Genomic DNA, 16,930 nt, shown 5'->3' on the forward strand with positions numbered 1-16,930 from the left:
ATATTTCAGGTAAAAGAGTTTCCTCAGAAAGGTTTAAAGCAGTGTAGTACAAAACACTGATGTTTAGTACAATTTCCTGGAATGTAGGAGATTGAAATTTATGTGTGTTTTACAAAGGATGACTTTAAAATAAGCATCTGTTTTTGTTCTGCAGCCATCATAATCACTATATCACTGGACAAATAGGGGAATGCATCTTTACATTTTGTTTTCTTTCTTTTATTCTTGGCATGTAGCTATCTAAGTTTATATATTTAATGCATCTTTACATTTTGTTTTCTTTCTTTTATTCCTGGCATGTAGCTATCTAAGTTTATATATTTAATGTTGATATGGGATTATCTCTTTTTCTGTTGAAGAATTAGGCTTCTGTGTTCCTTTTAGGTGTATTTTACAGTATTTATACTTAGATATCTTTGATAATTTTTTATTGAACTTAGCACAGGTATTTATGAATTCTTTCCTGAGCCTATATGAACTTCTGAGGGACCTATAAATCTCTTTGGAAATAAAGGAGTTATTGTGGGGGATAGTTTTGGAAAAACAGAAGATTTGGCAGATTTTTAAATATACTTGTTTTTACAATTGGCTTAAGCTAAATTAACTCTGGCTGCTGCTGAAAGGGACTCTTACCAGTTCTCGTTCTTGTATCAGCACTTGCAATTAGGTGAGTTAGATCATTTATCTTTAGTGTTGGTTATTTTTTCCCCCATTATTAGTTTTCATTCATAGCTAATCTTGACTTGCTGTAGGGCCCCATTGTCATGGGTTAACATAGCTACGGAAGTGATTCTCTTGCAAAGACATGCTTACAGCTTCCTCTATGACTTGACAGAACCTATCAACTGGCTAGTTTGAATATTGGCAACTTTTTTAGCCACTTAAAGAGCTTGACACGCCTCTGTGGTCCATATTTAAGAATGAACAAACCCTGGGAAATCTCTCTCTGGCTTCGGGCCTTTGGACAGGTAACTGGGGGGGGGGGGGGGGGAGTTGTTTGCAGCCCGGTGAGGCCAGGCTCTCCTCAGCCCAGGCTGGGCTGGGACACAGCCATCCTGGAGCTGTGCAGCCCTGTTCCATCCGCAGCCCTCCCCCACAGCCCTGCTCTGTGCAGGCAGCCCCTGGTGCGGCCGGGACTCGTCTGAGACCGCTGTAAGTGAATTCCAGCTGCAGGGCCTGGGTGAGATTAACCCTTTTAGTGCTGTAAGTTTCCTCCAGAACAGGTGAAGTCTGCAGACATCAATTCTCTCCTGAGTCAACGCCATAAAGACACCAAAGTTAGTGAAGAAGGAAGAGCTGAAACCCTGAGGGAGGAGACAGAGGAGATGCTTAGAGGCTGAAATTCTGTTGTAAAGCTATGGTGGTGATGGACTATGATATATCAGAGTACCCATTGTAATTTCATGAAAGCATGGGGAGTGGAGTGTTCAAACTGCACTTGTGACCAAAAGTACCTGTGCTGAAATAAGCAAATGACAGTAGCTGTAATTTGATGAGGACCCTTTTGCTCCCAGGGAAGGGGGAGGGCCTCTATTTCTAGAGATAAAGATGCTCCCAGACATGGGTGAAGAGAACCTTTGTTTCTGAACAGCTCAATCTTAAAATGGTACCCCAGTAGCTCAAGATTGGACCCTCGAAAGCAGTTGTGGGAAAAGCTGTAAGTCGGGGGAAGGGACTCTCACATGCGAGCAGAGAACCAACCCGGGCAGCTGTATCGTTGTGATACTGAAGCCATGAGAGAACTTCTTGTGGAGAAGTATCCATAGCATGAGCAAGAGAGACTCCTCTCCCTAAATGAACTGAAAAAGATTATCATAGAAGTGGTAAACTGACTGAACATCTCAAGGGTTGTCTTTTTACATTGTCAGTGGGAGAAGGGAGAAAGCTGGGGGGAGAAGAAGTGTTCTGAAGGTGTGGTCTGATTTTTTTTCCCTTTCTTTTAGGTCTGTTAATAAACTTCTTTATATTCTTTAAAGTTTTGTGCCTGCTTTGCTTTCTCCTAATTCTTATCTCACAGAAGGTAAATAAGTAAGTAATGAGTATTTTGGACCAAACCACTACACCCATGATGCTAGTGTTGGCTGAAGGGAGGCAGCAAAAATTGTAGCTGAGAAAGGTGAGAATGCTATTTTGGAAAAAGTACAACCTTATTTTGGCTGAAACAGATCATGAGGTAGTACCCTAGGATGTATGCAGGACTTCTCTTTCATGCCTGAATAACTCTAGCCAAGCCCAAAATTTTAATCTGTGTACAAGAGTGTATCCTGTTCACTTGAGGCACAATTTAGTGTCTTTGCTATTCCTTTATTATACAGGTGTAATGAAATATACACTGGTCACCACCTTGAGGCTACTCAGAGAATGAAGAATTATAATGTGTGGATCATGCTTGTTAACTGCAGTTTTCATGTTGTGACTACATGACACCACTTTCTGAAAAGTAATGGCTTTCAAAAAGCCTCTGCAGTCTGTGCAGGGTCTTTGTATTAACCTATAATATACCTATTATGTCTTAGCTCCTCTGTTTTGCTCAGTCTCTCATGAATATAATCTTGCAGATGATGCCAGTGGCAACTTCTGAGTTGGTGTTTCTTTTTTAAAGTGGGAGGCAATTACTGACAGGATGTAATCTGTTGGATTTCACTCCTCACTGTGACTCATTAAAGCATACTTTATCTTCTGTGAATGTTAGAAAGGCTAACCATTCCCCAGTATGCCCTTTAAAAAAAAATAAAATATTTGCTAGCGTCTATCTGGCAAGTAATGCAAGGTAAACAGCCATTTCTAACTCATCTTGCTGTACATTTTAATTAATGAGGTTGTGCCAGACAGATGAGGGTCTGGAAAAAATTAGCACTTGCATGAAAAATACAGTCTATTTGCTTTAAGATGAAGAAACAACAATTAGATTTGGCTCATATTTTTCTGTAATAAACAGAAAATTATATTCTATATGTTTAAATTTAAGCCTGTTTGTTTTCCATTTCTTACCTTCTGCTCTTATTCATACAAATACAAATAGACAGTAACTTCAGTGGAGAGAGGGTGATAGGTAAGAATTTGCCTGCATTCAGTAAACTTGCATACACTTCCTAATGCATTTAAATAAATGAGTACATCATGTATGTCAACAAAAGCAGTCTATTGAACTTCAGACAAATGAAATGCTAAGTTCTGCGAAGTAAAAACTTTCAAAATTGCACCTTCAAATGGCTATAATCAATTTTATGAAATCTTTAACTTTGCCAAGCACAAAACAACCATAAAATTTTTGAAAACCTGCATATTTTAATAAGCTGTCAGTAGTCTTCTCCTTACTGTTCTTTAAAGTTGATCTGTTTAATTGAAATAACTAAATATGAAAAATTATTTCAAAATGAAGGAAAAAACCATGGTTGTTTTTAACTGTATGTGGAGTTTTCAGCGTTACATGGCAACATGGCAGAGGCTTTTCACAGAAATTTCTTTTAATGCTTACGCACTTTTATTATTATTATTATTATTATTATTATTAATGCAAACATTTTACCAACTAAAACATAAATAAATGTACATAAATACATAACAGGTATATAAATAACCATTCAATTAAGAGTATATAGGATTTAATCCTGCGACCAGTATAATTTTCTCATGGCACTTGCTAAACATTATAAACACTCCCTGAGCTCAAAAGGAGAGAGTTGTTTAAATAAACCATATGGTATTTCTATAAAATAACAACAAAATAGCATGTAAAAGCACCTAGCAACAGGCTTTCTAAATTTTATTTAGGATTAGGAAGGGATTTAGAGAAGCATGGAGAAATATGTATAAATACCTGATTGGAGGGTAAAGAAAGTGGACACAAACTCTGCTCAGTGGTATTCCACTGTGACAGGACAAGAGGCAATGGGCACAAACTGAAACACAAGAAAGTCAATTTAAATGAAGAGGGTACTTTTTCACTGTAAGATTGGTTGAGCACTGGAACAGGTTGCTCAGGAACATGTCACTGAGTCCTCATCCTTGAAGATACTCAAAACCCAACTGAACATGTTCCTGAGCAAGCTGCTCTAGCTGACCCTACTTTCAGCGTGAGGGGATTGAACTACAGAATCTCCATAGAACTTCTTGAGTTTCTAGATGCTGTGCATTTTTGCTCTCTGCCTCCATAAAGGGAAATTGTGTGGGCTTCATTCAAGACAGATGCAGAAGTTTTCACTGAAGGATTTAGGGAGAGATTTTCTGAAGAATTAACTGTTTCCACTTTTCACCATTTACTTCACCAATGTAATGTAGCTAATCTACAATAAGGAAATATATGCAATTATAGTCACAAACGCATCCACTGGTGACAGCAGCTCTGCAGCGTACCTTTCTCATGTTCAGTAACGTAACACTAATTTAATTGGTTTTGTACATGACTGAATTTCTTTTTCTCCACTTTAAATATCATTCTTTCAATAGCTTTGTTCTACCACGACTTTAATAAAGGAAACAAAGGAATATCCAACTGCGCTGCCCATAATGAGCATCATGAAACATCACAGCATGTTTTAGCGGAGATATTCTACTGTAATAACATCTGATATTCTAAAATCACACTTTTAATTTCATTTAGGCTTAAATATATATTTTAAAAAAGAAAGTTACCATGACAACAGCAAAAAATCCCTAAAAAAGTCAGGCAATTTCAGGGAATTCTGAAAAGATTGCTTTAGCATTTCCAGGTGGAAAAAGCCTTTTAGCATTTCTGGTGGAAAAAGATCTCTGTGATGTTCATGATCCACTAAGTGCTGAAGGTGAGAAAACTTTCTGGTGAAATATCGTCACATTTCTGCCTTTTATAGAATTCTGCAAGTGATCTCAGTGGCCATTGTCAGAGATATTATATTGTTCCCTATGGAGATAACATTGGATGTGCTGCAGTCTTTATGTCTCGCATAACTGATTTATCATTTTAAGCCAAACAGCTTATGTCTTTTATTGATAAATAAAGTCTTAAATATCTATTCTGTCTTTACAGTACTCTGTTCAACTATTTTCCGAACATTTAGCTTTCAGTTCCTGGTCTGATCTTAGTGTTTGCTGAATAGAAGTTCTTAATATAGTAGCTTACTGGCAAAAATAATTAAATTAATAATATGTTTTCTTAAGATCTCTGCCAGCTATCTTCTCTGATCCTAAAGATTAAAAGGATAGTTGAGTATGTATAGAGGCTCTGAAAGTCCATATAGTTTCACACCTTACTGATGGCAGAATGAACTTACACAGGTCCCCAGCTGCAATAAAGAGATTCATCATCTATAAAATTATTTGAAAAGGGAGATGTATGGACAGGCTGTGAATAAGAAGCTTATCACTATCATTTATGTTCATATTTGTAAAATCAAAGTGAACCTAGAAATCTTCCAAGGGAACAGCACAGCACAGCACAATAAAGGAGCCATTCCTGAATAAAATATTGAATTGGAATTATTTTGTAACTCCTAAGAGGAATTAGCACTCTTAATTATCCAGATAAATAAAAATATGGAAAAAAATTATTTATTCATGATTATGTAACTTACAAAGCAGGAAATACTAAGTTTCAAAATCCTGAGATTATTGCAAAAATAAATCTGGAGGTTTTTAAGCACACAAAACTACTTATTCCTAAATTACTCTTACTCTCAGGACAGCTTTATTCTGTGTCTGAGTTAAATTTTGCTTCTTGAAGTCAGTCATGAGAATGTAATTATATATAACTGTAGGGAAAAAAGTTTAAGTTATATAGGATTTTTTTATCTGATTTGGAGATCAGATTTCATATGATCTATAATTTGTCAAGAGTAAAAAGAAGACTAATTACAGCCATAGCATTGAAACTGTGATGGTAAAAGGAAGAGACAGAAAATAAAGTGTAATTCAGCTCTAAATGACTATGCCTGAGATGCCAGCATACAACTTCTATCTTCCCCAATAAATTTTCTGTGCACAGAATAAGATAGACTATTATCCCTAATGATTAATTTCTTACTATAGTCCACAGATTAAAAGACATGGAAGAGGAGATGGGATGGATAAATCATTCTGTCTGGTAAGTAAAAATTTAATGTATATTTGCATATCTAAATATATGATCCCATCACTGTAAGACTATGTCAAAAGCTTCAGTTTTAGTTCACACAGCTATCTGTTACCAGAAACCTGAAAATTCAAGATCAGTTGTGAGGAAGGTCAAGTTTGATTAGACAAACTTTCAATTCAAAGTACTTCATATGTCTTTAATTCACCAAACTCACTCAAATAGTGCTATAAACAAAGCTGTTTCAAAGATCTGCTAGTCTTCTGCACTGTAGGCAAAAGTATACCATAAAATTCTCAGAGTAATGCTCTGTGTCTGTGGGTGATCTAGTAGTGTCTTTTATTTTTACCATAATGTTTTTTGATGAACAAAAAATGGCATATTGAAGGATTAACTAGTATTTGAAATTGTACCCCTGTAGCCCAAGAGATATGTCATTGCTATGAGTAATAAAAGATACAGGCTTTTGCCATCATTGAAGCCTGAAGAATTGTGTAGACTCATCTTGGCATGAGCTAAGTTTAGGTTGTTTAAGCTGTCAAAATAATTGCTTAACGATCGGGTAATGACTGAGTGTCTTGGGAGTTTGGTTATCCTCATGAATATGATATATGATAAATGTTTAAGAAATCTGTGCAGGGGATCAGTGAAGAAAGAGCAAGTAAGACTGCATTAGCAAATATATGAAAGTCACACTATGCGGATCGAAGACAGAGAAGGAAGAAATCTCTCTCCATCAAACCTGCAGTCTTCCAGTGAAGAATGTCTGTCATTACCAACTCTGGAACCCCCGGTATCCATGTGGAGTAAGGTGGGTACCATCAGCCTCAGGACTTAGGCAGTTTAAGATTAAATATAGCACCAGAGAAAAAAGGGTAAATAGAGGAAAAAAGGGATTTTTTGTGTATGACAGTGATAAACTTTGCTGAAAGGGACATTAGTTCATAAATTATATAATTAGCATTAGTTTTACAGTAAGTTCATTGATACTCATGTAAGGCCATCCTCTTTTACCCATAGTATAATTTTGAATGCAATATTATATGTAGGAAATATAAGCACTATATCAATGCTGAATGTTGTCATTTGGCACACTGGATTACCTCATGTAAGTTCTTCACCTAATAAGATTTTGTTTATGAGCCTGTTGGCATTATTCTTCCTTTTGATCCAGAGCTATATTAAAAGTTTATTTATCACTAAACACTCAGTCAGAAACATATTTATCTAGAAGTGTAACAACAAAACCCTAACCCCCCACACCTCCTCCTTAACTCCTTCTTGTGTATAAATAGCTTATTAGTCTTTTCTTTGTATCTGTATTGGTTTTGCACTGCCTGGTTTTTGGTAGCAGTGAGGCCATAGAAGTGGCTCTTGTAAGAAACTCCTGGAAGCTTCCACCATGTCCAGCAGAGCCAATCTCTGATGGCTCTGAAGATGGACATTCTGCTGGCCAAAACTGGGCCAGCGAGAGAGCTTGGTGATAACATATTTAAGAAGAAAATCAAAACAAAAGGGCACACAGTTTTTCTTCTAGTCAGAGAAGAGGAGGAGGTGAGAACATGTGAGGGAAACAACATGGCAACACCAAGGTCAGTGAAGAAGGAGTGGGAGGAGGTGTTCCAGGCACCGGAGCCGAGATGCCTCTGCAGGCTGTGGTGCAGACCATGATGAGGCAGCTGTGCCCCTGCAGCCCATGGGGATCCACGGGGGATGCAGAGATCCACCCACAGCTCATCGGGGAGGTGCCCATGCTGGAGCAGGTGGATGCCTGGAGGAGGCTGTGGTCCAGTGGGAGACCCGGTGGAGAGAGAGTGCCCTTGCTTCCAGGTGGGAGCAGCCTGTCCTTGGAGGAAAGAGAGACCCATGTCACAGCAGTTTTGGGAGGACTGTGTGCCCGTAGGGTAAATTCACGTTGCAGCAGGTGTGGTGTGGCTGCTGCTTCTGAGAGTGGACCCCCACTGGAGAAGTTCATGGAGAACTGTCTCCCGTGGGAGGGAACCCACGGACTCACAGGGAAAGGACTCCTCTTCCCGAGCACTGGAAGTTCTCAGTGATGAACTGACCAAAAACCCCCATCCCTGTCTCCCTGCGCTGGTGGTGGGAAGGAGGGAGGGGCTGGGGGGAAAAAGGTGTTTTAAGGGCTTATTTTACTTCTCATTATCCTCATCTGTTTCTGTTAGTAATAAATTTACTTTACAACTTCAAGTTGAGCCTGTTTTGCCCTTGAAGTGTTTTTCTCGTGGTCCTTATCTCAACTCATCAACCCTTCGATAATTTTTTTTCTCTCCTCTGCCCAGCTGTGGCAGGGGAGGGTGAGCGAGTGACTCTTGTGGGTGCCTGGAGTTGGGCCAGTATCAAACCATGACAGTAACTATTAATATATTAATATTTTCTTTGATTATATTAATCAGCTTTTTGCATAACTTACCTTTATTATCCTGATTCAACTTTGTCTTGGTGTATATGGTCAAAAGATGTCACACAAAGGTAAACTACATTTATACTGGATATTTTCCTGAATTTGTATGCACTTCGTTAAACACACTCACACATTTGAAAATATATACACAAATAAGTTTTAATTAATATTTACCCAAGTTATTTTTCTTGAAGTTCAGTGTAAACCAGTGTTTGTTTTTCAGTACTGAGTTTAATGTAAGGTCTGCTATTTAGCAAGAGTTACTCCAATTATTTAAATAGATTTATAATGCGGTCTGTGGTTCCATTGTGTCTGTGTATTATATGTATCTTTATTGCATGGGTTTGATTCTAATCCACATTTGGAATGTTTTTCACAAGACTATAGGGTCACAGGGATGGAAAGGAAATGATAGAAGCCCTACAGCTTAGTGGTTGTTTGCTTTTTCTTTTTTCTCAAGTTTAGCAAAGAGCTTATTCAGATTGGTTTGGAGCTTTTTGTGAATATCTAAAGCTTACTGATCCTGTTCTCTTCTCTTTTGCACTCTCCAAGGGTGCTTTATGCTTACCTTTGTAATTGACAAGGTGACTATGTTTAATTAACAAGGTTCTTTGATTCTGTTAGTCTTGCAATTTGCAGTTAGAAATATGTTTGCTTCTCTTTGGAGACTCAACATTTAGTGTTAAATTAATGAAGACTAAAGACCTACTGATGACAATAATTATTGGTTATTTAAGAACATATGCAAGTAAGCAATCTTTAAATTCTTATTCTAATTTCAGCCCAGAATGAGAGGGGGCAGAGCCTGGAGCTGTGTGGACGTGCTTAGGTTGTTATTCTATACCACACGCATCATTGCTGGGGTGCAGAAGAAGGGGATTCTCACTTCTGAGAAGAAGTGGTCCGCAGCCATTTTGTCCTTTTCCAGGGACCAAGCAGCAAATAGAGCCGTGGGGTAATGGTGGTCCTGACTGAAGGGTTTGTCTGCAATTGTTTTTCATTGTCTCAGGCTTGGGGAAAAAAACATACGCATGGAGGGTCCAGGGTCCACTTTGTTCTTTGTCTCTTTGACCAGCTGTGGTCATGTCAAGTAGACTTGGTGAGCCTTTTGCATGTAATCACTCTCTTTTATACACTGTTGTTATTTGCATTGTTCTGTTACTGTTTGTTTTCTTATCTCATTGCTGTTTCTAGTAAATTGTTATCTCAAGCCATAAGATCTCTGCCTCATAATAGCTCTGTCTTTTGTTTCTCTCATCTGAAGAGGTAGAAGGAGGGCTTAATTTCCAGCTGGGCATTTTTCCATAACTCATTATTTTTATTATATAATGTATTTTTCTTTTATCTAAGTTATAGGTCATATAGCAGGCCAGACATTAGCACGTATGTGCAGGTCTTTAGTGCACTTCAGCGAGAGCAATAGAGAAACTTAATATTTATGCTGCTTTGTTACAAGTGGCAGACTATATTGGCCTTTGCAAAACAAAGTAAAAAAATAAAGAAAAGGAGGGAGGCTGCTCTTTGGCTGACAGTATATCACTGAACTTTGACTGAGAGGTAATTTGAATTATTTAATGACAGAGTATTTGGATTTATATTCTTCACTTAAATTTTGCAGTTGCATTAATTGGCATGCCCTGTACATACTTAACTGTCTTCTCCCTGGACCTAGACAATTAGAAGTTTGATTTTGATATATAGTATATTGGAGGGTAGGTTTGGAACTGAAGCAGCAGTAAATAATATAATATATTTTTTGAGCTTTTCTCTGCATTTCTAAAAATATTTAATCAAATATCAAGCTTAGTGGACTGGATTAATTTTTATTATAATTGTCTGGAGAAGGTATCCCTTTATAGGATAGCATGAAAGAAGTCTTCTAATGTTTGATTTAATATTTATTAATTTTTGCTTCTTAAAAATAAATTATTTCTACTTACTATTCATGATTGGCAATAGTTATAAGAATCATTAGAAGTAGATCTTTCAGCAAGATCATTTCAAATCCTAGTCATAATATAGTAAATTAAATAGGTTTTTAATAAAATTGGGCTATATTTTTCTTTGCCTGGTGCAATTATGACTTTGTTGAGATATTCTGCAAGCTTCTTTGAATTTCTGCTCAATGTTTCATCTGTAGTTTTAAAAACAAAAAACCCACCCAATTTTTCAGTTTGAGTTTTACATTTTTGTTTAAGAACATCTTTTTCTTTAGCCTAGCATAAACATATTTTTCCTACCCAGTATCTTTTTAGTAGTACAAATTTAATTTTACATTAGCCACTATTGTTAAAGATATTAATTGTAATATTTGGAAATTTAAATTCTGAACTCAAATGTGGCAGGCAGACAGCTATGTACAGGTCTGTGAAAGTCAATCAGTAAATTACAAGAGAAAATTCTACCCTTCCCAAAGGAAAATGATGCTGAAATTTACTTTGTAATGTATATTTGAACACCAAAGGAAGTTATTGACTTTGCTGGTCACTTTTCATTTAGCTGATACTACTGTAAATGCATTAATTCCAAGAAAGCTAATTCTGATAGCGCCTAATTTTACAAAAGATGGTAAACCAGCACTTCTACCAAGTCAATGAACTAATGCTGTGAAAATGTTTCCTTATAATCTGATTTTTATTCTACAGTTTCATCCTCTCTCTCAGCTCTTTCATTCATTCCTCCTTTCTTCAGTTTGTTTTATTTTTTGGAGAACTAACTTTAATACGCTTTTTTCTTATATCAACTTTATTATAATTCACTAATACAAAAAAATCGGGATAATGTTTTCTACCCTGTAGTCCTGACTTTGACCTTTCAATTCAGAATCTAGAAGTTAACAAAAGTTAACTTTTGTTAGAAGTTACAAGCCTTCTACGTAATAATTAGAGACTGTGATATCAGACTTATACTAGGTGAAGTGACTGCTCAGAAGAGTGAATTTTTTAATTATATAAATCACTGCTCACAAATGCACAAACAGTGATTTGCTACCTGGTTTTCCTGTATGCACATTAGGGAAGATATTCTACAATGTTAATATTTTCTTATTTCTACTTTATTTATTTTCCATTACCTTGAATTATTATTTCATTTTGCTTTTCCAGTCCCACCGAATGTTGGTTTCCCAGTCTAGAAGAATGATTACTATAAAAGATTTCTATTTGCTCTAGAACTGGCAAATTTGGGTTAAAAACTTGAACACATAATTAACTTTTTCATGTTTGATATTTAATGTTTGTACACAATGAATAACTTATTGTCTTTCTAATGATTTTTTCCCCTAGAGTTCCATTCTTTGCCAGTAGCAAAGACTTCCCTCATTCTTTGTGATCCTGGTGAAGGAGAAAATGGTTCTATATACTACCACAACTACCCAGAATTTATTCAAAGCATTTTATTGTCTCCTTTTAGAGGGCTCTTCAGAGACAATATAATTTTCTCCAACCTTGTTTTTTTCCCTCTGTGAAAGCTGCTTTGCTGTGTGCAGCCAGAACTCGGTGGGTGCCAGCAGCAGCCTGGGGCGGGGGCCAGGAGCAGTGGGGGCTCCTCAGGGGTCCATCAGGGCAGAGCCTAACTCCAGCCAGGAGCACCAGGGCAGACCAAGCTCTTGGGGATCAGGCACATCCCTGGAGAAGGGGACAGGCTGGGATTTTGGGTCATGGACTGACTGGGAAGTGGTGGGGCTGTAGCTGAGGCTGGGCCACATATTTCAGTGTTAGCCGACACTCTTCATAAATAAATTAAATGTTCTGGGAAATGAACAAAAAAAAAGATGTTCATAACAATTACTCTACATACACACATTAGGAATGTTTTCTGTATCTTTTTGGTGTTCAATAGTTGTCATACTTGGACAGTTGTGCTCTTTGGTACAGTATTGTTATATAACATCATAAAATCATGTTCAAAAGATCTGGTGTGGAGGTTTTCATAAATGAAGGATATTTCTGCTAATAGAAATTTCATCATGCCATCCTGCTTATGGAACCTGCAGACATGGGTCCCTTTGGGCATCTAAATAAGAAGTGAGGATGACTGAAATTTTTGACTTAAATAAATGTTCAATTTAAATGAACTTAAATAAATCTGTTCAATTTAAATGAATTTTTTTACTTAAATGACTGCTCTGTTCAATCTAAACGATTCAGTACACTTAGTTCTAATAACACTTTTTGTAAGTTGTTTTCAAAGGCCAACAGCTTCTAGTCCTTTTTTTTTTTTTAATGAAAAAACCCTGAACCCAGTAGTCATGTTCCACAAATCTGGCCATATAAAAACAAGTCTTGTAGTACAAACTACAAAAACGTCTGTCTGGCTTTGCTCTGCCATCTTACAAACTGGAAGGTTCTACCAGATGGCTGTTTATTCATGTGCATTAGCTAGAGGTAGAACATGAACAAAAAACTTAGCCTAGATGACTCATTATTAGTTTTATAAACTGAATTTTAAAAACACTGGCAGAAAAAAACTGACAGAAAATCTGACTAGCAAGTATGAAAACCTTGTTGATCCTCTAAGCTGTTCTCATGATCTTATTGAACTATTTCAGTTAAAAATAAATAACAAAAAATCCAAATTAAGTGATCCAACTTTAACACTTTAAAAAAATAAATAAATTTGTTTCGGATAAACAGTTTCAACATGATAATTCTTGGATTGTGTGATTGGTTGCCTTTTTCATTAATAGCATTTATTGAATTTTTCACAGAGTATCTACTTTTTGGACAGCAGGGGAAACCACTGGATTTCCTGGCATGGGAACACCTATGGAACTTTTTAATGACAGCTAAAGTTGCTTTTGCCTTTGTTTCAGAGGAACTTGCAAATCCTTAGACAGAAAAACGAAGTGCTGAAATATGTACAGTAAGCAAGGCAATCTTATTGTAGTTTATATTTACAAGAGCTCATTTAAAATATAGGTTTTTTAAGAATTCCTTTTTTCTTTTTGTGGTCTTCTGCCAAACTGTATCATCTGATTTGTTAATGTCTGAAAATTGTCAAAATAATAGAATTAACATTTGAATGAGAGATCAAGACTGCCAGATATGTGAGGCCCAGTAGATGAGCAGGTGACTATTTTCTTCCTATTCTGTGGACGATAGCATTATGTTAATGTCCAGTATCTAATAAGAGGTCGTTAAATTTTAAAGAATAAATGTTAGACAACTAGTCTCTCTTACTTGAGACTTTAAGTACAGTCAGTTGAAACAGTCCCTCATACAAATATGTAGGTATGAAGCAATGTTTGTGATGCAAACTCTGGAATGCAATAGGAAAATTACGGATACGTAGGTGTCCTAATCAGCATTTCCTGCATACAAACAATTCCAAAATATTCTCAAATGTATAAACACTAAATTTTTATAGCCAATTATCAGAAGCTTTAAGAATATTAATAAAAATTATGTATATGCCTCTCCAAAGTTAGGATTATTCGCACCAGAATTATTAAAAGAGACTTCACAATTCCCAAATAGCAAAATTAATTAGAAAAAATTACTGAAAGAGTGCACAACCTACATTAACTAATTAACAGTTACTGTCTCATTTTGTCATTCCATTGAAGATATGAGCTACTATACCAAATTTTTACTCATTAGGTAATTTGGTAATGACGGTAAAATCCTGAATATGAACATTAATTAGAGAATCATTCTGACAATAGCGAGATTATTTTAAATTTATTTGTAAACAGCATACAATGAAAGGTGTATGAAGTTAACTGGTGTTAAAAAACTCAACCTCACAATGACATATAAGGAATCTGAAGGGTCTGTGTCTGTTCAACACTGGAAAACAGAAGTCAAGACGGGATCTTATTGTCGTTCATTGTTACCTACTCTTATCTGATAAAAGGGTACAGAAAAGATAAGATGCTCTTCTCAAGAGTGAACAGCGATAGGACAAGAGGCAACAAACGCCAGAAAAAACACAGACAATTACAAAAATATACTAGGGAGTGGTCAAATGCTGGAACAGGTTGTCCATAAAGTTTATGGAGTCTCCATCCTTGGAGTTATTCCAAACTTGACTGGATACAGCTCTTTAGCAGCATGCTTTAACATGGTCAGCTTTCAGGAGGGAGTTGGATAAAATGAGCTCTGGAGATCTATTCTAACCTAAAATATTCTACAATTTTAAAATTTTAGTTCTAATAATTTCAACATTAATTAAAGAAAAATTTATGTAAATCTGAATCTGTTTAGCCATGAGTGGCCACTAGTGTTCTGGACTTTCGACAGTAGGAAGGACTTATAAAAGAGTATAGTCACATTTTAGGAATCCAAGCAGTTTTCAGAACTGAGGTGGTTCTTATTCAGTTCATGGGTAGAAGTAAAATACCATTGTCTACCCAGACATCCTTCTAAATCTATTTTTAGATACATGAAGAAAACCAATTCAATAGGCTTTTAAGTTAATTTTTAAAAGCTGCAAGGAGCTAACAGCCTTCATTATGGTCAAATTTATCAGTATTTGGATAAGATTAGATATAACATTGAATATTTAATAAATATGTCACTCTTCACGCATAAACTCTAAGAAGTATCTTATAATTCACTCTGATAATCTACACCTCAGAGATACAATGAAATCACATTCTGTCTTATACTAAGTTAAATACTACAGCTATTAAATTATATTGGAAGGAGGAAGCAGATTAGGCTGTTACTAAATGCTGTTTTGCACATGAAAAGAATGTTCTGAAGTCCAGTTAGAAAGCACTGTTACTAAAAAAACCTGTGACACCAAAATGCTGCATTGAGGTAATCAGTAAAAAATATAATGAAATGAAAATGTGAATATTCATTGTTTATTAATCTGATTAAGACAATAGCCCTAAAATTAAAAGACTATCACTATATATATTCTGTAAATACTGTATCAGATATTATTTATTTATTTATTTATTTATTTTACTAAGTTATCAATATTTAAATTAGAACTGTTGCCCAAATCTTGTATTAGGGAAAATATATATTCTAGAGGTCCATACGTTAAAGACATAGTTTGCTCATTCCTGTGCATATACAAGAGTGTATATAAATGGTAAATAAAAGGATGCTAAAATATTGATACTCTCATGGCTTTAACAAAAAATTATGCCATGAAATATGAAATAACAAAGCCATTATACCTTGATACCTCTTTTACTCAAGCATTTCCCCAAGTTTTGGGTAATTTTTTCATGCCCTAGAAACACCACAGTGTAATGAAATATTTCAAATAAACAAAAAAAGTAGGTAAAATCCACATTTATTTCAAAGTGCATCTGATTTATTTGGTTAATTTTTTGTCTGCTGAAACTCATAAAGAATTGTTTGCCATGATATATTTGTAACATCTGTGTAATTATAGCCTATGTCTTTGCATGAGCTGATTGCAAAGAAAACAATTTTAGTTTGGGGCTGAACTGGTTTTAAAAAATGCATAATGTACTTAACAAATATATAATATATTCATTATGCCAGTTGTGGCTTTTTTCCTCACATTTACAATTATTACTGCAAATCAACATGCAAAGAAACAATGGGTAAAGCCTGACAGTTTAAAATAGGACAGCAGGAATTAAAAAGGGTAGGAAAACGAGATTCTTATTTCTTGCATAAATCTTAATTTTCAAATATGTACAATCACACTGAACAATTTTTAGAACCTTTCCTTGAAATTAAAATGTTTTAAATTATTCAGCAAGGTAAAGAAAAATGCCTCAAGGAGAGTTAGAGTTTAAACCTTATAGAATTTATGTCAAAAATCAGAAAATATTCTATGAAGGTTTTTTTCAGAACTATTTTATTTGGTTTATGTGGCAAGGTTTGGTAGGAGGGAGTGGAAAGAATGGCAGAAAAGGTTTCTGTGAGAAAATTTCAGAAGCTGTTCCCTTATCAGGCACAGCTAAATTCAGCCAACTCCAGGATGGACATGCTCTTGGTCAAAGCTGAGACAATCAATGATGCTGTTTGCTCTTCTTTGATAACAAATTCAAAAAAGAGTAAAAATTTCTGTGCAACAGCAGCTGTGAGAGGAGTGAGAAGATGTGAGAGAAACGATTCTATGGATGCCAAGGTCAGTGAAGAAGGAAGGGAGAAGGTGCTTCAGGCACCATAGGACAAGAGTGATGCACGTTGTTGCCTTCATGGTGGAGCAGATATCCATCCTGCAGCCCATGCAGAACCTCATGCTGGAGTAGGTGCCCACAGGGAGCACATGTAGAAGCAGGTTTTCTGTCCTGTGACCCTATGGGGGAATGACACTGGAGCAGACTATCCCTGAAAAATTGTACCCCATGGAAATGACCTTTGCCGGAACAGTCCTTGAGGAAATGCAGCCTCATGAGAAGGACCCACACTGGTGAATTCCATAAAGAGCCGTATCTATGGAAGACACCCTACTTTGGAGCAGCTAAAAACGAGAAGGGGGAATAAAGAGACAACATGTTATAAACAGATTGCAATCCCCAT

General features: G+C 36.1%; 1 long non-coding RNA gene across 1 annotated transcript; it reads left to right on the top strand.

The window, feature by feature from the left end:
• The first annotated feature begins 912 nt into the window (after positions 1-912).
• Positions 913-15,890, top strand: LOC109144674. Its single transcript, XR_002045571.3, has 4 exons — positions 913-968; positions 6,007-6,061; positions 6,677-6,860; positions 9,254-15,890. It is a non-coding gene; the product is annotated as an uncharacterized LOC109144674 (long non-coding RNA).
• The last annotated feature ends 1,040 nt before the right edge of the window (positions 15,891-16,930 follow it).

Source organism: Corvus cornix, chromosome 3 (genome assembly GCF_000738735.6).
Source record: "Corvus cornix cornix isolate S_Up_H32 chromosome 3, ASM73873v5, whole genome shotgun sequence".
NCBI lineage: Eukaryota > Metazoa > Chordata > Aves > Passeriformes > Corvidae > Corvus > Corvus cornix.